At 47.1% G+C, this 22,067-nt stretch overlaps 1 protein-coding gene across 15 annotated transcripts in view; it reads left to right on the forward strand.

Annotated features, from left to right (window-relative positions):
- HRH1 (histamine receptor H1) overlaps positions 1-22,067 on the forward strand; it is a 127,437-nt gene that overhangs the window by 97,138 nt on the left and 8,232 nt on the right. For 5 of the 15 annotated variants that reach the window (XM_054697531.1, XM_054697425.1, XM_054697546.1 and 2 more), the window contains 4 exons: positions 1,304-1,413; positions 4,613-4,683; positions 5,180-5,269; positions 7,002-7,121. The exons of 2 other annotated variants lie outside the window; for them this stretch is intronic. The gene's annotated coding sequence lies outside the window, so the exon portion shown is untranslated. 8 more of the 15 variants (XR_008552656.1, XM_054697509.1, XM_054697441.1 and 5 more) reach the window with 7 other exon arrangements.

Here is a 22,067-nt window from a genome sequence, read left to right on the forward strand (position 1 = left end):
GCAGTGCCGGTTTGATCCCTGCTGGCCTCAGAGCAACCCACATGGCGCAACAGACCTCTCCTGTCTTGCCCACTGCGCCCCTGAGCAGTGTATTTCAGTCATTCTGCCTCTTCTGTTCCTGCTCTGTCTCTGGTGAATCCTCTCACCCTCCCGCACATCTGGCCTGTACCCCAGGTCTTGTATAAATAAAAAAGAAATCTTAAAAATAGTAATAATAATAACTGAGGGCCTCCCTGGTGGTGCAGAGGTTAAGTCTGAGAACTATCATGCTATCACCCCTGAGGCCTGAGTTCCATCTCCGACCAGGGAGCTATGCACATGGTGCAGCAGACCTCTCCTGTCTCCCCGCTGCTCCCCTCAGCAGTGGATTTCAGTGGATCTGCCTGTTCTGCTCCCCAGTCTGTCTCTGGCCTACATCCCAGTTGTTCCATACAAAAAATGAAATTTTTTTAAATAATCATGTAATTCATACACTAGGTTTATATGGTTTCTTGTGTTTATATTTTATTTTACCAAAAAAAAAAAAACAAACCAACCAACAAACCATGCATTTTAAAAAGGAAGGGAGGAAGTGTTAGATATGAAGAGATAAAAATCCAGGCTCTGCCTCTTGTTAGTTGTATGAACTTTGCAGGTTACTTAACCTCTCTGAGCCTCAGTTTTCTCATCTGGAAAAGAAATTACAATAATACTGAGTTCCTAGCATTGTTCTAGCAATTAATAGGACAGTTCATGTAATCCATTAGTAGCCCCACTGGTGCCAAATAAAAGCTCTCAGTGCTGGTTGTTTACCCTGTGAAGAGGCAGGGGGGCCCTGATTGTTGTCTTCACCTCTGCCCTGACCTGCTGTTGATCTGGGCAAAGCTGCTCTGCTGGGACGTCGCGTGCTCCTGATGCTTCTGTGATCCCTGCCCCTTTTAAGAACAATAACTGAGCCTGGCAGGCTGCTTGCTGGGACCTGTGGTACCAGGGCTGAGCCTGTCTGTGCTTGTGGTTCCCCCAACAATTGTCAAGTCTCGAGGCACCCCAGGAAGCAGCCGGCAAGCCAAGGCGTGGAGTTGCCACTGCTTCCCGAGCACACTGGCAGGTGAAAATGTGCCCGGACACACGACAGAGACAGCAAATTGCTTTCTGTCGCACTCTGCCAGGAAAATAATGCTGTTTTTACCCCTCTGGTCTGGGGCTGCTGCTGTAAGCCTGGCTTGCCCTCAGCTGCCTTTCGCAGGCTCTGTAAAGAACCTTCCAGAGGGTTACCCATCAGATCATTTGTGACAGGTTTCATTCACAGCTTTGCTCTCCCCAGAAATGTAAAGGAGACACCTGACAGTCCCAAATCCCTAAGGAGCCAGGAGAAGAAATCAAGTCAGACAGAGTAACTGAAGTCACTGCTCCCTGAAGCACCCATGCAAGAATGTGAGTTTCTGAGAAATTCTAATTTAATGAATAACAGTTTGGTCAGCGCACTGGTATCTGCTAGACTCTCCCATTCAGTGGACACCGAATTCCCTGGAAATCCCCTCTAATGGTCCCTTGGCCGACGGGTCCTTTCAGGGCAGGCCTCCTCAGATGCTGGAAGGAGTTTGCTGGGCCGGTGGGTGACTCAGTTATAGCCTGAGACACGTTGCCACATTTACCACTTTCACCATTTTTTGGTGTGCAGTTCGGGCATCAAGTGCCATCCCACGGTTGTGCCCCTCTCCCCACGGCCACCCCAGAGGTCCCACCTTCCCCTTCCCTCCCTCCCTCCCCCAGCCCTGCCTCCCCTGCCGCTTCCTGCCTCTGGAAGCATGAACTCCGTGTGCCTGCCCTGTGAGTAGAGCCACAAGTGCTTGTCCCTTTAGGGCCACGCATTTCACTTCACAACGCGTCCTCAAGGCGCCGCCCTGATGAGCGCTGACAGAACGGACTCCCTCCTACAGGCTGGACCCGCTCCCATGGCGGGCAGACCGCTTGCCCAGGTGGGCACGTGGGTGCTCCACCTTTGGCTGTCCATAGGGCTGCTGTGGACACGCTTTATCAGATCTAGATCCGCTGGGATTGTCCAGCAGCGCTTTCCTCCAGGTGCTGTGCACTTGTTCTGACTGCACTGGGTGCTCATAGGTGCTAGCAGTCAGCTGCCACTTCTCCCGGACACCACTTCTCAGGAACCTGGAGGAGAACAACAGTGCAGGAGGCAGGGGCAGGGGAGGGGTGAGGCACCGTCCGAGCCGAGCCAGGAGAAGGACCCAGAACACGCTGTAGATGCACAGCTCTGACTTCTCTGGATTGGGAAGGTTCTCCTGGCAACTATTGGAGAAAACTATGATTATTTTCTGTGTCCTGATCTCCATGATTGTTTTCATAAACTCAGTTCCCTTGTGATTATAGGTTCCCGGTGTGTGAAATTTTAACAAAAATACTGAAAGCTCAGGCTGTTTGCCGATCACTCATCCATTTGTTCAACTTCCTCCCAGTTCCCGGCACTATTTCAATTGCTTATAACCAGTGGAGGGAGTTCTGGAAAATAGGAGGTGGGGAAGAAGAGTAATGGACACTTCCATTTAGGAAAAAGACGGCAGGCTGACTGGAAGGGCCAGGGCCAAGCTGGGGACTACGCAGTGTGGTTTCGAGGCAGCACCTCAGACACCCCTCCCCCCTGCCAAGGCAGGTGCCCACACCCCACCCTTCAAGCTCATTAGATGCTCAAGCACGTTTTCAAATGTGTCAGAAAGGATTTTGCCTTTTTAGAGTCATTCTCTTAAAAAAACAGATGTTCCTTAAAGAGCAATCTGGGTTTTTGAGCGATGGGCCTTTTAGGGCTCATCTAGCTTGAGTTTGTGAAACTGTGCCCTGAGGATCTGGGGACTCTAAGACCAAGAGAGAGAGGAAGGGCCACATAGATGAGGCTCTGGGTGCCGCTCTCCTGCTTTCCACCCAGCACAGTCTGCTTTCGTCTGTTGGTATAAATTTTTACATGGTTCAGTAGTTGTATCACCAAGACAAGTGGGGAGGGGAAATCTGAGAACTTCTGATCTAGTGCAACCCCCTTGATTGGTAGAGGAGATCCAGGGAAGTAGAGGGAAGCATTTAAAATCACACAGCAGATATATCCACCAGATGTTTTCTGAGCACCTACCATGGGCCAGATGCTCAGTAACACAGGTGGAGCGCTGGGGGTGGGCGCCTCTCACCAGGACCGTGCCCTGAGCCTGGCTGTGTGTGTGTGTGTCTGGGGGGTGCTGGGAACATGGAGAGCTGTCAGAGAGGAAGGGCAGCTTTCCACCCGCCCACGGTGTATTCCAGCCAGATCAGCCTCACACCCTGCCTGTGAGCGAGGCGTCTCTCCCGCGACTGCAGAAGGAGCAGACGTGCTTCTCCCTGGCACAGGGTTCCTCTAGCACCTCCTTCCTGCTTCGCCAAAGCCCTGGGTGTGTGCGCTGTTAAAGCAAAAACCAGCCAAGGACATTGCTGGAGATGGTCAGGCAGACCTTACCCAGGACCTTCGTGGTCAGTATAGGGGTGTGGCGGGAGGGAGAGCAACTCAGAACATAGTGTGGCAAGTGGGAATTCATAGCCAAGGGGCAGGGTGGGGCCGTAGGTGGAAAATTACTGAGAGGAAACCTCGTGGAGAAGAAGGATTCTTGCTGAGGGCAGGCGGAGGTGGGGAGGTCAGAGAGCATCTGGGGCCTTGGGGAGTGGGAGGGAGGATGAGGAATCACATCAAATAAGGATGATGAGCAGATGGGGCGTGAGTGCGTGTGTGTGTGGAGGGGGGGGGTGTTTATGGTTAAACTAAATCAGTGGGGACCTTACTAAAACTACATTTTATAAAGAACCTGGGAGAAGATTCTGAAGGCTGATGAAAAGTCTGGTTAAGCAAGGTGCCTACTGTGTGTGAGCCGTGCTAACACATGCAGCTACACAGTACCATAGTATGGCTTAATTAAGAGCTGACCAGGACCTGGCTCCTATTCCCTAGTGGGGCCAGGGAGGGAAGCATGGGGAGTTCTCCATAAATGACCACAATACTGCCGTCTCTAAACGCCGTGAAGGGCTGATGACGTCACAGCTGTGGAGTCTGGGTTGGGTCAGGGAGGCAGGAGACACATCTAGCCTGGAATTGGGCCTCTCATATCTTCCAACTTTTCGGTGAGGGTTTTGGGTGTTGGCAGCAGCCTAGCTGGGCTATGAAACCTTGCGAGTGTGGGCAAAGGCCGGGGACATCTCCCCTCAAAAATAAGGGTGATTATAATAGTTATTACTTATGGCGCATGTCCAGCTCTTGCCCTCAACAAACACAGCTCTTACTTCTAGAGTTTAGAGGTGAGGAAAGATGGGAGAGAAGCTGGCCTAGCCAGGCCAGGCACTGTCCAGCTCAGGGCAGTGAGGGAGAGTGGACAGCACTGGGCCAGACATTCAGAACCTGTTCAGAGCTGTTGCTCAGAGCCTTAGAATGTTGGGTGTGCTGGGAAAGGTGGGTCCAGGTGACGGGGTGGTGGGGGTACCTCTGATGCCAAACCGAGGACTTGGGCCCCCTAAACTCATTCATTAGTTCTTAGAGTTTTCTTGTAGATTGCTTTGGATTTTCTACATACAGGCTCATCTAAATTAGAGTTCTACTTTTTCCTGCCAGGTCTGGGCATCTTTATTTGATTTTCCTGTGTAACTGCTGGGCTGCATTTAACGCCTTTTATTTTTAACAAGGTAAGAACCGGGCCTGGCTGGAGTCACGGGAAGGGAACACCACCCTTTGGAGGCCTGAACAGGGGAGGGCGGGTGTACGGACTAACCAGGTGAGTGCTGTCACAGATGCGGAAGCTCCTGCACAGAAAGCACTCCCAGGTGTCCCCACATGCTGAGCAGGAAGGAGAGCACAGGGAATGCCTTCCTGCAGCTCTCAGAGCTGGAGCTTATTTCTGGAGCATTTAGTCACTTCCATTGAGCATCTTCCTGGTTCTTGGAACTGAGGACACAGAGATGACTCAGACTTAAATTTGGCACCTACCGTCTCATGAAAGAGTCTGATTGGTAATTAAGCAATTGCAACCCAGCCTGACAAGAGCTATAATAGAGATCTGTACAAAGTTCAGAAAAACCCTGGAGAAGGAAACAAATTAACCCTGTCTGGTGGAAATGAGAAAAGCCTTAAAGGAGGTGACATCAGTGCTGGATGTGAAGAATTAATTGAATGTCTTGTCAGCGAGAGGAAGGGAAGAGGCATCCCTGGCAGAGAGAGCAGCTTATGCCAAGGTGAAGGAGCCGGGCCGCTGGGGAGAGTGGAGACTCACAGGTGAGCCTGCCCAGTCAGTCAGGGCCACGTGGTGTGATGGGGTCAAAAGGTGCAACATTCAACTCACCACTGCCTGCCCCTCCCTCAGGCTTCATGGTTTTGAATGCTTGTCTCTTGGGTCTTTGTTGTATTGATTCGAGTAATGAAGAGAAGGCACTGAAAAGCTAAGTGATGTGTGGTGAGATGCTTGGGGTTCTTCAGCAGGTCTGGAAAGTAGGCAAGTGGGTAGAAGAAAGAAAGGACTAAACCAGGTGCCACTGCAGCCAAAGTGTTTGGGGGGGGGGAGGGGGAGATTTGAGGTGAGCAGATGACAAAGGAAGAGATACTATGGGAGATGGGAGAAGAGTTTCTTTAGAATGTTTTTGTTTTTGCCACTTTAAGACTCTTCGGCAAAGGTTTAGGTTATTTCCCATCTTTTTTTCCATACTATGCTGGACCTGGATTTCTTCTGAATGTAATACCTGGCTGGACTGGACACAAGACGTCCCGGGTGTATTTGGGTTCTGCTCACACTGTACATCGGGGTTCATCCTGTGTTGTATGTGCTGACAGCCATATGAAGCTGTTAAAGAGCTCCCAGTTGGGGGAAGAGGTGATGGGATTTGTGGTTTTAGGAAGACCCTCTGGTTTCTCTGCATAGAATGAGTTGAAGGGGCCAGGACCTGGATCAGGATGCCCCATGAGGAAGCCATTGAGATAGCTGAGAGGCGCCATGTGGACATCCACGTGGAGCGGCGGTGGCCAGGGGCCATTGTCTGTTCCTCGGCACTCGGCAGCGTTTGGGTTTACCACAGCCCTGTGAGTGAGGCGGCAGCAGCCGGAAGGAAATTCCCTCTAACTGTGGGATAATCAATATCTGTCACATCCTGAGGCCTTTGATGTTCTTGGTGTAAATACACACCCAGAGCGGAGTTTACTTGAGAGGCACAGAACTTTGGTCTGACACTGAGAGACCTACTTTCGCTGCTGCAGGGCTTAGGGGGTCTGTGTAGCACCACCTTCTTTTTTGGTTTCTTGACACACACACCCTCCAGGGGCTTTCTCTCTGGCAGGGGATAGAGTCTGTTCGTCCTTACATTTGCTGGAGGAAGCAGACAGAGGTAAGGTTTGCTGTCAGTCACTAGGGAGGTGGTCACTGGTGGGAGTGGGCCATTTACTCAGCAGGACAGAAAGTTCTTGAATGAAGCAGGTTGAGCCCCAGCTTCCCTAACACACAGTGGAATAAGGGGACATTCACTCATGTTTCTATCACCAGCTATTTTGCCTCACTTAACACCTGGTACCTACATTATGGTTTAATTAATAGTTCCTGAATATATTAATGAGTTAACATAAAATGAATCCCTGGAAATGGTCATGTCAGGTCAGAACTATGACGTGTTAAATGCAGGATTCATCCATTCACTCATTCATCATTTAGTGAGCTCCTTCCACCATCCATCTCTGAGTTAGGATGGTGGTTCATTATTTTGGCTGCAGCTGGAGAGTTTTCAGCATCCTGGGACCCAGAGCTCAATTCACAATAGTTATGTTGGGTTCATGTCCTGGGTGGGCGAGGATTCATGTTTTGGTAATGCTCTTTTGTGAGTCCAATGTGCAGCAAGGTTGAGAGCCACTGAGCTAGGTCCTGGAATTATAGGCAAATATCATATTGATCCTGCCTTTGTGCAGATCAGCATTTAAGTGAAGGACACCTGGATTCATTCATTCTTTCTTTCTTTCTTTAATTCAGTAGAAAAAAAATGTTAAATGCATCAGTAGAGATACAGCAACAATATTGTGGGAACCCAGAGGAAGAAATGCTTAGATGTGTGAAAAATAAAGGAAAGCTTCAAGAAGAAGGAACTTTTAGGTGGGTTTTGTAGGATGAATAGAAGTTTAACAATATTCTCCTCCTCCCTCTTTTTTCTTCCCAATGTCCTTATCAGCCTTGCCATTCCCCCCTTCTCCATTTTCATCCTTCTCATTTTGTTCTAAGCAGGCTCTGTGGGAGGCCCAGAAGTAGACAATAGTCAACCTAAATGTGGTCCTATCACTATATATCCTCTACCAGGAGGAGGGAATAATGTGGGCAGAGCTCCAAACGCTAAGAGAAACTGGGGTGTATGGGGATGATGACTTCATTTTTACTGGAGTCTAGTGGATCAAATCATGAAGGAAATGTCACCCCAGCAGTCTAAGGAATTTGAACTTTTCCTTAAAGGTTTTCAAGAGCACAGCGATTGTCTGATGAGATTTGAAGCAGTGCTCACCACATTTAAGTGATACCTGGAGTGGCATCAATTACCACTGCCTGCACTGGTCTTCACTAGCACTCAGCCCTGCCGCTCCCCTCCAGGAGAGTCTCAGCTTGCTGCCAGGGGGTCTTTACCATCCATCTCTCCTTGCTCATCTTTCTTTTTAAGCAAGTAGCACCTTCCTCACAAAGTCTGGGTAGAATTTAATCACATTGTTTGGTTGTCATCCTGTTTTCTTTTATGGAAACTTCTATAAATGATGAAAAAACATGAATGGTTTTTATATGTGGTGCCAAAATAAATGCAGACTTCCAAACAGCACGTCCATTTTAATAAATAAAGGTTGGTGTACAGGTTGCACAAAATCCAGTGAAAATTCTAATAAAGGCAAGTAAATGACTGAAGGAGAGAAATATGGTCCAGAACATCACTTGCATGTTGACATCAGCAGGGGCTCGAGGGAGTAAGACGGGAAGCAGGCTGGTCCTTCAGGGCTGAGGGCTGGACAGAGACGTTGAGCCTGGACCAAGGCCCCCTCCAGGGTGGTGGACAGAAGGAGTAGACAGCTTGCACCTAGACAGCAGTGATGGGCAGCAGATGCCAGGGCAGGTGGAAGCAAGATGGGCAGCCTGCTCTTCCACAGGGACATCTAGTGGCGGGTGAGAAGGCCTGACCCCAGGCTTTGGACAGCGAAGGTGATGGGTGTAGACAAGCATTTGGGATTAGTCATGGCCTTGGGGGGCCAAGAATAGCTTGTTCACAGAGGAATTTGGCAGCTGGAGGTAGTTTACTATAGGATCCCAAACCTGCTGGGTCTCAGGTTCACCAGAGGAGCTATAAAGCACGCGCAGTCCTGGGCCTCAGCCCAGATCTACTGAATCAGAATCTCCACACCCAGGTCCCAGTGTGCTATGTTGCTCAGAGTTGCCCTGGTCATTTTTATGCACCCACCCTGGAGGCAGCAACTGACTAGAGAGCCCTGCTACTCCAAAGAGGAACCTCGGTGGGACATAACTGGGGAGGTTGTTAGAAATTCAGAGCCTCAGGCCCTGTAGTCCTAGTTAGCCATTTTAACAAGATCCCCAGAAAATTTATATGGATGTTGAAGTTTAAGAAGCACTGGCTGAAGGAAATAGCAATGGGTTTGAACTCTGGCCGCACACTGTGTCACCTGGGGACCTTTCTTCTGGAATGACGAGGAGTGGGCGCAGGTACCAGTGTGGGTCTTTTTTTTTTTTTTTTAATGTGACACTTCAGGCATATATAGTTGTGAGAAATAATTGAAAGTGAACCCGTGTACTCTTTACTTAATTTCCCCCAATGGTGACATCTTGAAAAACTAGGACACAGCGTCACAAGGACACGAATACTGTCAAAATCCAGAACATTCATGATCACCGTGCCATCACATCTGCTTTCTTTCTCACTCCTCCCATCCCCAAACCTGGCGACCACTGGTTGCTCTCTGCTGCCATAGCTTTGGCATTTCAAGAGGGGTCTGTTGGGCCTCCCCTGGTGGCGCAGGCGGTTGAGTGCAGCACTGTGAAGCTGCAGTGCCAGTTTGATCCCCACTGGCCACAGAGATACCCACATGGCGGGGCAGATCTCTCCTGTCTCGCCAGCTGCTCACCTCAGCAGTGTACTTCAATCAATCTGCCTGTTCTGTTCCCCACTCTGTCTCTGGTGAGTCCTCTCACCCTCCCGCGCATCTGGCCTATTCCCCAGTTCTTGTATAAATAAATAAATAAATATTTTTAAAAAGGGGGGTCTGTCAATGGAATCACATACTGAGTAATCTTTGGGGGTTGCCATCGTTCTATGGAGATGCAGCCAGATGGCTGTGTGCATCCACAACCTGTTTCTTTTATTGCTGAGGAGGGTTCTATGGTGTGGAGGACCATAGCTGCTAGTAATTCACCCAACCAAGGACATCTGGTTGTTTCTAGTTCTCAGCTATTATGACTAAATGGCTATACACATGCGTATACAGGTTTTCTCAGGAAAATAAATTCTCATTTCTGTGGGATAAATGCTCAGGAGTGCCATTACTGAGACATATGGGAGTTTCATGTTCAGTATTTTAAGAAACCACCATGTTCTTTTCCAGAGTGTCTAAACCATGTTTTGTTGCCACCAGGATCATATGAGTGATCCTGTGTCTCTGCGTCTTTATGGTGCTTGTCATTACCCGTTTTTATTTTATAAGCTCTTCGATGTGTAGTGATAGCTCAGTGTGGTTTTTACTTGCATTTCCCTGATGGCCAGTGTGTTGAGCATCTTTTCTTGGGCTGTGTGCCATGTGTATAGGCGCTAGTGAAATGTCTGTCAGGTCTTGTGCCCATTTTTTATTGGATTATTTGGATTTTACTATTTCAGCTTATAAATTTCTTTATATATTCTAAGTAGTAGACCTTCATTGGCTATGTGGCTTTGCACATATTTTCTCCTTATCTTTTCATCTTCTTCAGAAATCTGATAACTGAAATCAAAACTCAGTGGATGCCTCTTTGACAGAAGCAAAGTTTTAAATTTTGATAAGATCCAATTCATTAGTTTGTCTTTATGAGTCACACTGTTGATGTCAAGTCTTAAGAACTCTTATCTCGCCCTGGACCTTAGGCCTACATTTCTCTATTGTGTTTTCTAAACATTTCATCATTATTTTACTTTTAAGTCTGTGAATCTTTTTGAGTTGATTTTTTTTTTATGAGATAAAAGTTTTCAATTGAGGTTAAGTTTTTTGTCGGTGAATGACCAGTTGCTCCAGCACCATTTGTTGAAAAGGCCCTCTCCTTGATTCAATATATTTAGCCCCTTTATCAGAATTCTCTTGGGTATATTTGTGTGGGTCTATTTCTTGATTTTCTGTTCTGGTTCCTCGAGCTGTCTGTCTCTTTACCGATACTGATTCCTCTTAGTTTGTTCTTTTTCACAATGATTTTAGTTATTTTCATGCCTTTGCCTTTCCAGATAGGTTTTAGAATAGTTTTGTCCACTCCTGCTAGAAACCTTGCTGAGATTTGGATGGGAATTGCATTAAATCTGTATACCGATTTGAGGAGAATTGATGTATTTTTTATGTTGAGTCTTCTAATCCATGAAAACACCATCTATCTCTTCATTTATTTAAATCTTTTGGTTCTTTTGTCAGCATTTTGTAGTTTTTAGCATACAAATCCTATGTGAGTCCTACATCTGAAACTATATTTATTTCCCTTCATTCCTTAAAGAATAATTTTACTGAGTACAAGATCTGGACTGACAGGTTGGTTTTTTTTTTTTTCAGCATCTGAAAAATATATCACATTACTTCCTTTCAGCCTAATGGCTTCTGATGAGAAATCTGCGGTCCTTCTCATTCTGGCAAGGTGTTTTTCTCTGCCTACTTCCAAAACATTTTTCTTTGTCTTTAGTTTTGAGAAACCTAATCATGATATATCTTGGTATGGGTGTTTTGGAAGGTTTATCCAGTGTAAGGTTCACCCAGCTTCTTGATTCTGTAAGTTTATGTCTCTTGCAAAATTGAGGTAATCTTCAACCATCATTGCTTCTTCATTCCCATGTTCTTTCCTGTCACCTTCCAGGGCTCTGACTACATGGATGTTAGCTCTTTTGTTATAGAACCTCGAGTCTCTGGGAGATCACTGCTTTTTCAGTCTGTTTTCTTTCTGATCTTGAGATTGCATCATTGCTGTTGTTATGTCTTCCAGTTCACTGATTCTTTCATTCCCTCCATCATGCTGTTGAGCCCATCATTGGTATTTTAGTTCAGTTATAAATTTTGAGTTCTAAGATTTCCATTTACTTCCTTTCATTCTCTGTTTCTTAGCTAAGACTTTTTTATTTTTCATTTGTTTCAAGCATGTTCAATTTGCCTCTGATGATGTCTACTTTCAAATATTTGTTGGATTACCCTAACATTTCTGTTATCTTGGCATTTGTATCTATTGATTACTTTTTTAAAATTCCTTATGAAATCTTCTCATGCTTTGGCATGATAATTGAATGTATACATTTTAAGTGTATGTTATGAGACTCTGTTCACATTTAAGTCTTCTGTTTTATCTGGCTTTATGTGACACTGCTCCAGCAGGAGAAGCAAAGTGTGGGAGTCTCGTTACTCCTAGGTGGGAGAAGCATTCTGGGTTTCCCGCTCTGCTTCTGTGACACATAAAGTGATAGGAGTCTTCATTACTGCCGGGCAGGATAGGGAAGTGTTTGGCTCCCCATCAGGCCTCCAGGGGTACCTCCCAGACTAGGAGAGGTAGGTGTGCTTTCTTACTGACTGCCCCCTTCTGCTAATACATGACTGTCTCCACCCAATGGGGAGGAAAGTCCTAGCTCCCTGCTAGGGACCTCAAGAGTCACCTTATAGACTGACAGGGGTAACAGTCTTAGCTCCCTATGCAGCCTTTGCTGACTAGGATGGGGACACGGCTTTCATGTTTAACTGCAGTGGGACAGTTATTGTCTAAAAGTTTTCTATTTTGCTAATGTGGAAATGACTGTGCTGGTATGGAATGTCCCTTTCCTGGTCATTCGGTTAGACACAGCAAGCTTTTGCCTGTGCCCTTTGATGTTTCTAAGTTACTGACTTCTTCAGCTCAAAATCTCAGATATATGTGGCTGAATGAAAACCCAGACATGCATCATGGTGTCATTCTTTGGGTGCCGGCTCCCTAGCTAGTCTGCCTTTGCCTCTCCACCTTTCAGAGTCATCTTACATTTGTTTTAAATAGAATGTCTATGGTTTTGAATTGTATTTAGCAGAAGAATAGGGAACAATACCTCTACTCCATCTTCCTAGAAGCAAACGTCTCAGTATGTTTTACAGTATCTCCAACCAGAGCTGAGAACCTCTGGTATAGACTCTAAGCTTCATGAAGGCAGGGGTAGTGTCTGTCCTTTACTTATTATTACATCTGTACCTGACCCTTCAATAAAGATATTTTGGATGAATGATGGTGAATAGATGGAAAGAAGGCAGAGTGAGTGAATAGAGAGATGGACAGATCTGTGGGTGTGTGGGTAGATGGATGGATGGATGGCTGACTGGCTGAATGCATGAATGAATGAATGAATGAATGAACGAATGAATATCAGAATAGAACCAGCCACCAAACTGATTCACACTTACCTGTACCCCCATGCATACCCCCTGTTTACAGGCAAGCCTAGCTCCAGAACCAGCAGGAGGTCTTGACTAACAGGTGGCACCACGGCCCCCCTGGTGTGGGACTGGCCTAGCCCCCCATGCAGTAAGATAGGTACCAGGGCACTTGACTGAAGGAGACAAAGATATTCAAGAAACTCCTAATTACCTCAAAGCTCCCTCTTGTAAATATCCCATCTGCTCCTCCTTTCCCTTCTGCCTGCTTTATTTATTTATGCATAGAAGAACTGGGGTATAGGCCAGTGTTGCAGGGCGGTGAGTGGATTTGCCAGAGACAGAGTAGGGAGCAGAACAGGCAGATCTACTGAGATACACTGCTGAGGGGAGCAGCGGGCAAGACAGGAGAGGTCTGCTGCAACATGTGGGTCAGCACGCTGGCCAGGGATGGAACTCAGGCCTCAGTGTCTGGTGATAGCTTAATAGTGCTGAGACTTAACCCCTGCACCTGGGAGGCCCACTTGGGTCTTTTTTTTTTTCTTAAAGATGTATTTATGTATACAAGAACTGGGGTACAGGCCAGAGGTGCGTGCGGGGGATGAGAGGATTCACCAGAGACAGAGTGGGGAACAGAACAGGCAGACTGACTGAAATACAATGCTGAGGGGAGCAGTGGGTGAGGCAGGGAAGGTCTGCTGGGCCATGTGGGTTGCTCCCTGGTTGTCTGGGGTTCGAACTCGTGCTGCAGTTAGCTGTGGCTAGCTTCATAGGTTGCATCTTAACCCCTTGCACCACTAGGGATGCCCCCACTTGGGTCTTTAAATGAAGCTTCATCAGCTTGCTTTCTGCCCATGGATTCCATAGTCAGAAGAGGCGTCTTTCTTTGATAATGACACACGTGTTTATTTATTTTTTTCTTTTAAAAAACATGCTTTTTCTCAGTACACCTTTAAAGGTTTTTAAAAATTGTTTCATAGCTGGTCAAGTTGAGATCTTTAAGAACTTTAAAATTTGTAATCAAAGTTTGCAATTTTATTTTTTAAAAAAGCCAACAAACTGCCAGTCCCTGTTAATAAGCACCTTGAATAATTAAAAGTGAACAAACAAATGAATAAATGAAATTTTTTCTCTTCAACCATCCTTGGCTCTTAGTCCAGGACACCAAACTCTATAAACTCTAGGAGCCTCTGTTTCTACGCTTTAAAATAGGGACAAAAATAATTCCTTTATTGTGAGGTCAGCAGCCCTGTGAGGATTCAGTGAGGCAACATGCTGGAAATGTCCCAACCCAAGGGTGGCTTGTAGAAAGTCAGAAACACTAGTTTTGTTTTTCTTCACTGTTTCTCAAGGCCAGAGAATATAACACAATGGGGCTGAACTTTATATTTCTTTTGTTTGCCAGTTGGTGATAATTATTCTTCAGCTTCCTTTTCCTGTGCCACATTTAAAAAATACCAGCTGGTCACGGCAGGAGTGGGGGTTGGGAAGAGCAGACAAACCTTCCAAATCTCAAGGCAATTTTTAAGAAGAGAGATGCTCCAGAGGCACAAGAAGTAGGGTGTGATGCAGCCAGGTTCTGTCCATGCTTCCGCTTCTGATGATCATCAGGTCAGAAGGTGTGTGAAGATCTCACTATGCCTCCTTTACAGGAAATGGCGAGATACAGTTAATCTAAACGTGCACCTGCTGGAGCTGCCTTCTGCTAATCTGTGAGTTTGCCCTCACTTAAATGACACTAGGATCTTGAACCTGTTTCCTGCTCTGTTCTGGCTCCTGGGGAAACTTGGGTAAATTTGTGACCCAGTTTTAGTGGTTCTTTATGACACTTCTTTATTTTATTTTCAAAATATCACTGCCTGGTAGATACATTGGGAAGCAATTATAGCATATGTAAATAATGTTAAAAACAGAGAAATCTGGAAACATGGGCAGATTCTTCCTTGGGCCACTGAATTTTGTTTTCAAAACACCTTTACTGAGGAATCATTTACGTGACATGAAACTCACCCATTTCAAATGACTAATGTAATTCAATTATTGCTAGTAAATTTACGGAGTTGTACACTGGTCATCAGAATCCAATTTTAGAACATTGTCATTCTTCCCACAAACACCAGTCAACCACTAATCTCCCTTGTGACTCTATGGCCTTTCCTGTTCTAGACTTTTCATATAAATGTAATCGCACAATGTGTTGATTCTGTCTGACTGGAGTCACTTAGTGTTGATGGGCTTGCAGTTGATCAACATTATAGCATTCATCAGTACTTTGTTCCTTTTTATTGCTAAATAATCTTCCATTGCATGAATATACCATACCCTATTTTTTTATTACATACCAGTTGATGTACATTTAAGTCATTTTCACTTTGGGGCCAGTATGCATGATGCTGTGAACTCATATATACAAATTTTGGGAGGGACATGTTTTCCGTTGGGTAGGCATCAGTACATCCTGTGGAAACCTTGTTTAATTGCCAAACTTTTCTACTGAGGCTGCACCATTTTACATTCCTACCAGCAATATGTATGGATTCTAAAAAAAATTATTATCTAAAAAAATTATTATCCTAGCAGGTGTGAAGTGGATTTGATCTTTGTTTTGCTGGTGATAAATAATGTCGCCCATCTTTTCATGGACTTTTGAGCCATTCCTGACTCTTCTTTGTTGAAATGTCTTTTCTAATCCTTTATCCATTTTAAAATTGGGGTTATTCATCTTACTAAGTTTGAAGAATTATTTCTATGTTATGGATATATCATGTCTAGTTCAAATACATTAAATATAAACATTTTCTCCCATTCTGTAGCTTTTCCCTTCCTTTGTGGTACCTTTTGAAGCATTTTTTTTCCCTTGATTGTGTTGGATCTAAGAAATCTTTGTCTAACTCAAGATCACAAAACTTTCCTCCTATAATTTCTTTTTTTTTTTTTAAAGATTTATTTATACAAACCCTGGATATAGTCAGAAGCACGGGAGGGTGAGAGAATTCACCAGAGTCAGAGGGGAGAGCAGAGCAGGCAGACTGACGAAATACACTGCTGAGGGAAGCAGCGGGCGGCAGGAGAGGTCTGCCACGCCATGTGGGACCCTAATCTGGCGGCCGGGAATCGAACCAGCGCTGCAGAGGCTGCGCCACCGGGGAGGCCCTCTCCTGTAATTTCTTCTAAGAGTTTGATGAGGCTAGAACTTACATTTAGGACGTTGTCCATTTGTAGTATTTGGTTTAAGAGAAAGGTCTAAATTCATCGTGGGGCACACAGATAGCAATTGCTCCAGCAGGTGAATCTTTGCATTTGTCTATTGCCACCTTCTGTAAGAACTCCTTCCCCTCCCACTCTAGGCTGGAGATGAACAACAGCCCCCCCGTGGCAACCTCAGCCTCTACTTCCCTATCACAGCCGTTTAGGAGACCAGTATACTGTCCCTCTTGCACAGCTTCAATTCCAGTTTTCCAGAAGAGAGACTTAAAATGATTGGCCCATTTAGGGTCAGATGAAAGTCTCTGATCCAATCACATGCGCGCATGGGTAGGGGTTCCATGGTTTAACTATCTGCCATGGGTGGCTTTCAGAGTAGGCTTAATGTGAGAGGGGCAGATGCCCAAAAGGCATCAACTCCAGGTTCATCATCTCATATTCGGCAGTCTGGACCCCTATGAACTAACCAGACATTCCTGTTGCAAGGCTTACAGGTCATGCCCACCAAATTTGTTTTTATTTGACCTATTTCCAAGTGTTCATGGAAACAAATGAAACCACTGAATGATTGAAGACATTTGAAAATATACAGATTTCACATATAAGTCCAGTTTTTGTGATTTGTTTTTTAAAAAAGCAGATCTGGCCCTGCAGCAGTTGGTGGCATCTGAGTGCCATCTGTCCTCTGCAGATAGAGAATATGCTCCCAAAGTTGCCACAGTCCCCACCATTCCCTCTTGCTCCACACACAGTTGCCTTTTCCTCCCTGACCTTGTAGACATTTGAATGTGTACCACCCCCCTCCCTTGGAAGAGTCTTCGGGGCTACTGCCTGCCCACAAAGGCATCTGTCTCCCTCTTGCATCTTAGTTGGAGACTGACTCTTCACTGAGCACTGCCCTAGATTCTAGGTCACCATGTCTCTGCAGCCCTGGACTCCTAACAAGATTTTGTAATTTGCAGTCTGCTCTTTGTCCCTCAGCCAGGAGCACTGATAAGCCTGGGTGTTTTATGGAAATGATGCCCAGACCGGACTCAATGAAAAGAGGCAGTACTGGAGAGGTGGGGATGCTCTCTCATGCTGGCTACCTGTATTAGTACAAAAAAAAAAAAAAAAGAATGTTCAGACTTATTTGACCAAAACAGCTGTCCAAGGCAAACGAGGGGAGGGTGGAGTGTTTTGGAATGGGGAGTGGTGGGTGAGGCAGTTTTTATGTATCAGAAGGAATCTCAGATGCTAAAACTTTGTACTAAAGAAAATAAAAGATGTGATAAGAATGTGGAAAGCATTTTATACATTTTCTCAGTAGAATAAATCTTCTTGGCTTTGTTTTTAAAAATGAGTGCAGTTAGTCATTATCTTCCCTCTTGTAAAACTAAAACATTCTCATTAATGAAATCAATGGGGATACCAACGACAATAAACATTGACCAGCACCCAGAGGAACCCACTGTTAATAGACTGTACAGAGAACCCCCTTGTGGTCAGCCTATTAGGTAACAGAGTTGACGTCATCTTGTGCAGACAATCTCTGTAAATTTAATTTTGTCAAAGAACATTTTCCCATATCGTTATTGGAGCTTCGTAAATGTGATTATCAGTGGCCACATGATTGTTCTGTAGCTGTCCTGTTAAATGTTTAGTTACCAAATGTTTGATTATTTCCTATCATAAATCATGTTTGCATTGTGCTGCCCTATGCTCTCACACAAGCCTTTCTTCACATTTTGGGTGACCAGGAATGACATCTCTAACAAAGTTGCCAAGGAAAAGTGGAAAAGTTAGCTGAAAGTTATCACTACTCATGAGTAAATCTTCTCTCCAAATTGTGTTGGCTTAAACATCCCATGAAGAAGGTGCTGAATGGCTATCCGGGTGCTTCTCTGGTGCCTTCTGCTGTCTTCCCTGCTCCCCTCTGTGCCTCATTTCTTCAGGGCTCACCCAGTAAATGTCTGCTGACCTTACCACGTGCCAGCCTGGGACCAGCACAGAGACTGGCAGTGAGTGCAAAGGGTGGAGCCTGCCGTCAACAAGGGCATCCCCTCGTTGGTCACTGGTGTCGCCGCCCCTTGGAAACAGAAGGAGCAGATGCACCCCTTGCCCTGGAGTGGATCCCCATTTAGTGGGGAGAATCGGCTAAAGAAAGAATGACTGTGCCACAGGAGAGCTGAATAAAGGGGGTGTTGGACACTGTGGGCACACAAGTCAGAAGGACACCCCCGGGCAGGGGAGTGGCGCAGGCAGGGCCTAGTCAAGAGGGGAAGCTTCCAGAGAAGCCTCCTCTGCCCCGTCTTTCCCCTCCCAGGTCCTTGAACCCAAGGACCTTTCGTTGTTCTTTCCTTCTTTCCCTCTTTGGCCTTTATGTCCTCCTCGTTCCTCTAGGGAACTTCCGCTCCTCCTTCAAGGGCCAACTCACATAGCCCCTTCCCTGCTGCCCTGGGGCCCCTGCAGCTGCCTCAGTGCTCCTCTGCCACGGGCTTTGGTCTTACCTCAGTTACCGTCTGTCCTGTGGTGGTCTAGAGTTTTAAATTGGATTTGATTTGATTTTTTGTGTATGTGACGCCCGCTTCTCTTTTGCTTTTCTTCTCTTGATAATTGCCAGCTCCTCGAGCTTGGGGGCAGCGCGTCAGTAGGAGTCTGTTCGGCTGTGCATGACAGAGAACCCCAGAGTTGGCATTTCTGGCTGGTGTGGGGGCTTTGCCATCATCAGGGACCTCAGCTCCTTCCAGATGGCTGTTTCTCCCGTTTTGAGGTTTTGTGGCTCTTCCTCATGTTCCCAAGATGGTCCAGGAGGCACCATTCATCCTACCCATATTCCAGCCCCCTGGGAGATTGAAGGGCCAAAAAACAGAACACGACTTTCCTTTGGGGATGCTTTCTGGATTCGCCATCTCCACTTCCCTGAAATGGAGTCCCAGGGCCCTCCCCAGCTCCAGGAGCTTGGGAATGTAATCCCCATCCCAGACAGCCACGTACGCAGCTAAGATCAGAAGGCTGCTCCTCAATAGAGGGAAGTCTATGCTGGAAGACCATTAGCACAGCATTGGGAGACTGTTAGCGGTTTCTGCCACGGTGAAAAACAGGAGAGGTGAAGAGTGATTCCTCCTCTGGCTGTGGGATCTTTATGTCACCAAGAAATGGAAGAAAACAGTCCCTGCTATTAACCAAGCACTTCTCAGAAGCCAGGCTCTGTTCTGGGGCTTTATCCCTGGTTTAGCCACCAGTGAGGAACACTGAGGCCTGGTGAAGGGAAGCGTCTTGCCCAGCTTGCTAGCCATACAAGTGGCTTTAGAGCAGTGGTTTCCCTGCTACAAAACCTGGATTTTGCACCCTGCTCTTTGCTGCCGCCCAGAAGGTACCAAGCCGCCTTGGACCAGCCCTGATGAGTGGGGGGACAGCAGAGTGGTGTGGGCCTGGAGTCTCATTCTACATCAGCTTCTCCTTAGACCTCCTTGCTTCCCTCCTGGCCCTCAGCAGAACCCCCTGCCCATTGGTCTCATTGGGTGGTTTTATCTAAAACCAGCACCACTCGCAGTACTTAGTAAATCATGGCCCCTGAGAAAGCAGGACTATTTCTAACTTGGAATCAGATCTGGCCTACTTCTTGCATACCCCCCGTGACGCAGCGCTCACTAAGCACCCAGGCAATTCACTGCATTGCAGAGCGTGTCTATTTTTAGCAAGTCCTTCCTTACCTTGAGCTGAAGGCTGATCTCCCTGGCAGGCAGGGAGTAGAGTAGCTCAGGGTGGGTATTCTTCAGTAAGACCAGTGCTTTTAACCAAGGAAACTTTTGCCCCCCAGGGAATATCTGGCAATAGCTAGAGATCTCTTTTATTGTCATGCCTGGAAGTGAGGTGGGGGCACCACTGGCATCTAGTAGGTAGAGGCCAGGGATGCTGCAAAAAATGCAATAAAACACAGGACAGCTCTTCACGGCAAAGGCTTCTCAAACCCCAGGTGGCTAAGGAAGGAGAGTAAGAAACCCTGAGTTAGGTAAGTCAGGTTTGGATCTTGGCTTCGCCAGCCATGCCCTAGCCATGTGGCTTTGAGTAAGTTGCTTCACCCCTCTGAGCCTGAACTGGCCATTTCCACAGCTGTACCTTAGGGATTGTGGCCTCTCTATGAGCTTGTGGCATTTAATAAGCGGCAGGTGACACGCGCACGCCCAACCTGGGCTCCTCACTGTCACAGACGCTGGCGCAACTTTCCTGGCGTGCAGCAGGGCCGTGGCTGCCTTGGTTTATTTGCTGGTGCATGGACCTGATTAGATCAGACTGTTTGTAATCAGTCTAGGAAGAGGCCCGACTGCAGCTAATGGTTTTGGAATGGAGCCACTGCCTTAATTCAAAAAATATGGCTCGTTTGTACGCACCAGCCTCTTAGAGGAGAAGGGTCCCTTTGTGCTTGTCACCAAGTCATCACCTTGCAGAGCTTTCCCGCCCCTGGATCCTCCCCTGGGCCCAGGGAGGGAGGTAGAAATAGCTCCCCTGCTTTGCAGGTGAGGCCTTGTGCTCAGGCCAACTCACCCAGTGAGGGCAATGCCCAGGGGGCAAGCAGGCTCCTGTGTCCAGAGCACGCTCCTTTCTGGGGGGGGGGGGGTCCCCAGGGACACAGGCTGTGGGAGTTGCAGGGCCCACCGCCTGCTGCTCCAAGTGCCTCCTCCAGCTTCCATTCCCTCCCCAGAGCCTTGTCTCTAGCCTCACTGCAGATGGCTTAGTCTTGAACCCAGAGTGGGCGCATCAGAATTTGGTGGGGTGTGGACATCCTGAGGGGAACATGGCCTCCTGTGGGGGTGAGGGGAAATGAGGATCGGTGTCTCCAGACGCCTCCCACACTGCCAGGTGCCTGAGGTTCCTTTGGCATTTACAGAGGGAAAACCATTCACAAATCTGTTTTTCAAAATGCAGATCCCCAAGGGAAAAGGCCTCGTAAGAGTCGTGTCACTACTCGGGCCTGCCTGAGGTGAGAAGAAAAGAGGCCAGGAGGGACACAACGGGCCTGGGGTCCAGGCACCCAGAAATGCCACCACTCTCTCCCCATGGTGATCCTGGGTGGAAGGGGGGTTCAGCCGCTAAGCTGGTCCCTATGCAGCATGGGTGAGGGTTCAGCATGGGCCCCTATGCAGGGGCGTGTCAGAATGAGCCCCTATGCAGCATGGAGTGGGGGGCTGCCACCTTTCCAGGAATCCTCCTAATCCTGTGACTCCAGAGGACAAAAGTGGGGTTTCTTATCCCTGAAACAGATCACGGAGCTAAAAAAGAGAACTTTCACAGTAAATACGTGTTGAATGAATCTGTTCTGAACCGAGAAATCTCATAGTCATCTGCCATTCAAGAAATGTTTATTCATCCTTTGCCATCATCTTTATGCAAAGTGACATACCCGAGCTACGAGGAAAGCCGATAAAGAATTGAGCTTATGGGGAGAGTTAGCTGGCGAAGAGAAACTTAGGCTGCATTAGTTTTCCCCAATATTTTGTCATAAAAATTACCAACAAAGTTAAAAAGCTAGGAGCGTGCCACCACCGAGGTTTCACGCCGACATTTTGCTCTTTTCGCCTCCTCGTATGGAGATTCACTTACCCGTTCTGGCCGGCCAGCCAGCCAGCTGCTTCTTGACTCATTTCAAAATGAGTTGCAGATGCTTAATGCACAGCGCTGGCTTTTAGTTCGCTATCCCAATTCAGTCAAAACTTTTCCTTTTTCTGTCAAATATGATTGTCGCATGATAAATGGTGTATGTTCCATGGGGGCGGGGAAGGAGAATGTCTTCCCTCCTATGTGCAATCAAGCAAAAAGAGAAATTTCCTCCAGGTAATGAGGAAGAGAAATGAGACACGGAGGAGAGAGAGGCGAGGCTCCCTGGAGAAGGCCAGGCTGTGCGGGTGTTTCCGGGAGCTGCTTCCCACTTCTGCTGCCTCCTAGTCCCATCGACAGAAACTAAATGACCCTCGAATGGGACGTCCTCCGCCGTCTTCCCTCCTCCCTGAGGTGACTGGACAAATCCAGGAGTTCAGCTCAGTTGGGGCTGAGGTGAAGCTGTAGGGTGTTGGATAGTGGGTATCGGATGCAGGAAGGAGAAAGAACACAGGCCGAAACTGACGATTTGGGGGTTGTCCTCAGAGGTAATGATTGGGGTGTCAGGAGGGTGCATGGGAAAGGCCCCTGAGCAGACCGCGTGGGCAGGACAGTCCACAGGGAAGGCTCTGCTACTGAAGAAGTCCGAGAGTTGGGAGACCGAGGTGCCCCA

This window comes from Talpa occidentalis, unplaced genomic scaffold (genome assembly GCF_014898055.3).
Source record: "Talpa occidentalis isolate TD23 unplaced genomic scaffold, MPIMG_talOcc4v2.1 talOcc4.10, whole genome shotgun sequence".
Lineage (NCBI taxonomy): Eukaryota > Metazoa > Chordata > Mammalia > Eulipotyphla > Talpidae > Talpa > Talpa occidentalis.